Source organism: Silene latifolia, chromosome 3 (assembly GCF_048544455.1).
Source record: "Silene latifolia isolate original U9 population chromosome 3, ASM4854445v1, whole genome shotgun sequence".
NCBI lineage: Eukaryota > Viridiplantae > Streptophyta > Magnoliopsida > Caryophyllales > Caryophyllaceae > Silene > Silene latifolia.
The window spans coordinates 108,202,778-108,206,977 of record NC_133528.1 but is presented as its reverse complement, the minus strand read 5'-3'; positions in this window follow the sequence as shown (position 1 = coordinate 108,206,977).

Below are 4,200 nucleotides of genomic sequence, written 5' to 3'. Positions count from 1 at the left end.
TTAGTAACATGTGAATAGGAGTTGTTGATGCGATCCAAGCTAGTAACTCGGAGTTGGTTGATGAGCTAGTTGTGAACACTAGTGGTGATGGTTCGATGAGCTTGGTTCGTAGTTCTTATTCTATGGGCTTAAATCGTTCTTCCTATGTGAATTTGCTAAGTATGGAGCAAGAAGCAACCTTGGGCTGATTGTGGCACGCATCCCAAGGAGAGGACGGTCCAAGCTAGACGTTTTACTTAATATTTCAGATTATGTTTGTTAAATAAAAGATTTTAAGATCATCTAGTGTTTAATTGTTGCGTTTAACTTAAGACCTTTTATTCCTAGCTTTAATGTTGTAATCAAGTGAAGAGTGATTGCTCAAACCCTTCACTTCTTGAGCTCTTGGACGGTACAAACAGGCTATATAATGCCTTGGTTGACTATCAATAAAATCATCCTTGAAATTACAAGCAAACACTTGTGTTAAACCTCGTTTCTTGCTTAGAAACAAATCTGATTTAATTGAAACGCGATTTCGATTAAATTCCCGAGTTGTTGATCAATAGGTCTTGATCTCACTCACCTTGGTCAAGTAATAGGTCTTGCTTGTTCAAAATACTATCCCAACTACACAAAAATCAAAACTAATCATACCTGGAACGTCTAGTTTGCAAAAACAGTCCGTTATTTTAAGCTTCCGTTGTTTGATTCGTATCATTTGTGGTATCAGAGCCTCGACTCTTGATCCTTGATCGATTATGTTGGTAGACTTCAATCATCCAGATTTCCTTCATCAATTACCTGAGGCTTTGAAACATGCTCGCGAAACTGATGAGCGTTGGCAACCTAGGAGAGGAGAATGAATTGTTGATGCATTCAAGACAAGTGATCTTCCTAAATTCATTGGAGGGGCTGATCTTGAAGCTATTTGGAGTGGGAACGGAAAATTGATCGCTTATTCGATTTTAAAGACTTGGACGATGACAAGAAGTGTAGGTTTGCAATTATGAAATTGAGCAAAGGAGCATCGTTGTGGTATGAGGCGTTGAAGGCTAAGAGGGTCCGAGAAGGCATGGAGAAAATTAATTCTTGGGAGTCCCTATAAAGCAAACTATGGAAAAGGTATGTACCATCGACCCGTAGGCTAACTAATTATCGCAAAATCATTGATTTGAGACAAGGCAAGATGAGTGTTAGTGAGTATTTAGATGAATTTCAGAATCTTGCTATTATGGGTGAATTGGAGGAAATAGAGGAACAAACAATTTCTCGATTTTTGCGTGGTTTAAATTATAACATTGATAGTACGGTTGAGCTTTACCAATTTTCTGATTTTGATACTTTGTGTAGTCTTTGTTTAAAATTTGAATCCCAAGGGAAATCTAAGTATGAGAGTGGGTCGAGTTCGGAATCGAGTAAGCCTAAATCATGGTCTAAACCCGAGTCTAAATTTGTTGGTGCTCCTAATAACCGGGCCGTGTCTAACACCTCGATTGAAAGTCCTAAAAACACCGATGGTCAATCCTCTAAAACCTCGGGAAGAGAGACAAGTTTGGCTAAGGTTCGATGCTTTAAGTGTCAAGGATTCGGTCATTATCAAAATGCGTGTCCTAATCAACGAGTTGTGACCTTAAGAGAAGCCTTAGAGTTTCGGGATGAGTTGTTGGCCGAGGAGGAGCAAATGAATGAGTTTCTGATTTCTATTGACGGTGAGGAGGGGGAAGAAGAAGTAGAGGGTTATGAGGCACCTCATGTCGATACTAGCTTGGTTTTGCGAAATTTGAATGTTGATTCTAAACACATTGAGTCGGGACAGCAGAACTAATTGTTTCATACTAATGGTAAGGTGAATGATAGATGGGTGAGTCTAATTATCTATGGAGGAAGTTGCACTAATGTTGCCTCTAATAAAATGGTGTCTAAATTGGGTATTAAGACCACGAAACATCCCCGTCCTTATGCATTGCATTGGCTCGATAATGGTAGTAGTGTTAAAGTCACAAAACATGCCCGTGTGAACTTGGCTATGGGCTCGTATATTAATGAGATTTTGTGTGATGTTATACCCATGGATGCTTGTCATATCTTGTTGGGTCGGCCTTGGCAATTTGATCGGGATGTATTGCATAGGGGAAGGAGTAATGAGTATGAATTGAGGGATAAGGGAAAACGAATTGTGCTCAAGCCTCTATCACCTCAAAGCAGTCGTGTTGCTGCTATTAACACGGTTCCCAAGGCTGGCATCTCGTTGTTTATTGGAGAACGGGATGTGGAGCGTGCTATTGATAATGGTGAACGAGTTTTCTTACTTGTTGCTCAAGAAAATTCGAGTTCTAATGTCGTTTTGTAGGAGAATGGCCAAGTTGATAAACTCCTTGTTGAGTTTAGTGATGTATTTCTCGATAATTTGTCGATTGATTTCCCTCCTATTCGGGGCATTGAACATCAAGTTGACCTTATTCTGGGCTCATCTCTCCCGAATAAGGCTGCCTATCATTGTAATCCCGAAGAAACAAAGGAACTCCAAAAGCAAATCGATGAATTGATGGCTAGAGGCTATGTTCGTGAAAGTATAAGTCCTTGCGCTGTACCGGTGCTACTTGTGCCAAAGAAAGATGGGTCGTGGAGGATGTGTGTTGATAGTCGTGCCATGAACAATATAACAATCAAATACCACTTCCCAATTCTAAGACTCGACGATATGCTTGATGAGCTTCATGGTTCGGTTATCTTCTCAAAAATCGACCTTAGAAGTGGTTACCATCAGATTCGGATGCGTGAAGGTAATGAATGAAAAACGGCTTTCAAAACAAAACATGGGTTGTATGAATGGACCGTCATGCCATTCGGTCTTACTAATGCTCCAAGTACCTTCATGAGATTAATGAATGAGGTACTTAATTCCTTTTTGAGCAGGCTTGTTGTTGTTTATTTTTAAGATATTTTGGTGTATAGCAAGAGTATCGATGATCATATTATGCATTTGAGGCAAGTGTTCGAAACATTGCGAAATCAGAAGCTATATGGGAAGCGTTAGAAATGCTCTTTTCTTGTAGAGAGCGTGGTTTTCTTGGGGTACGTTGTGTCCAAATTTGGTGTCTAGGCTTCATTTTATCGTCGTTTTATTCGAGATTTCAGTTCCATTACTAGCCCTATTACAGAGTTTTTGAATAAGGGAAGTTTTAATTGGGGCCGAGCTGCTAAGCAAGCTTTTGAAACGATTAAGGATCGATTGTGTACCGCTCCTATCCTGGCTTTACCCGACTTTACTCAACCTTTCGAGGTCGAGTGTGATGCTAGTGGCGTGGGAATAGGGGCTGTTTTGATTCAAGGGAAACGACCTATTGCCTACTTCTCGGAGAAATTGGGTGGAGCTCGATTGAATTATTGTACTTATAATAAAGAATTTTATGCTATTGTTCGGGCTCCTGATCATTGGAGTCAGTATCTTCGTTCTAATCACTTTGTGTTGCATTCCGACCATGAGTCCTTGAAACACATAAATGGGCAGCAGAAACTAAGTCTGAGGCATGTGAAATGGGTTGAGTTTTTTCAATCATTTCACTTTTCTTCCATGTACAAAGATGGGAAGAGAAATATTGTGTTCGATGCTCTATCACGGCGTTACACATTGCTGTCCATGCTCGATGTCCGTCTCCTGGGCTTTGAAACTTTGAAGGATTACTATGGTGAAGATGGAGACTTTGGTGCAATGTATCTTGAGTGCAAATCAGGAACTAAGGGAGAGTATTTGATTCATGATGGTTTTCTTTTTAAAGGAAATTGACTTTGTATTCCTAAGCATCCTATTCAGGAACTACTTGTAAGAGAGGCTCACGGTGGTGGGCTAGCTGGCCATTTCGGGGTGGCTAAGACCGTGGAGATCTTGAAAGAGCATTTCATAGGGCCACGATTTCAAAAAGATGTCCATAACATCGTGCGTAAGTTTGTTACTTGTCAAGTTTCGAAAAGCAAGTTCAAACCGAGCGAATATACTCCTTTACCAATTCCGGATAGACCTTGGGACGATGTCTCAATGGTCTTCATTGTTGGTTTGCCACGCACTCAACGTGGTAAGGATGCTGTCATTGTGGTGGTCGATCATTTATCAAATATGGCTCACTTTATTGCTTGCCATAAAACCGATGATGCTCCTAATGTGGCTGATTTGTACTATCGGGAAATTGTGAGATTACATGGCATTCCAAGAAATATTGT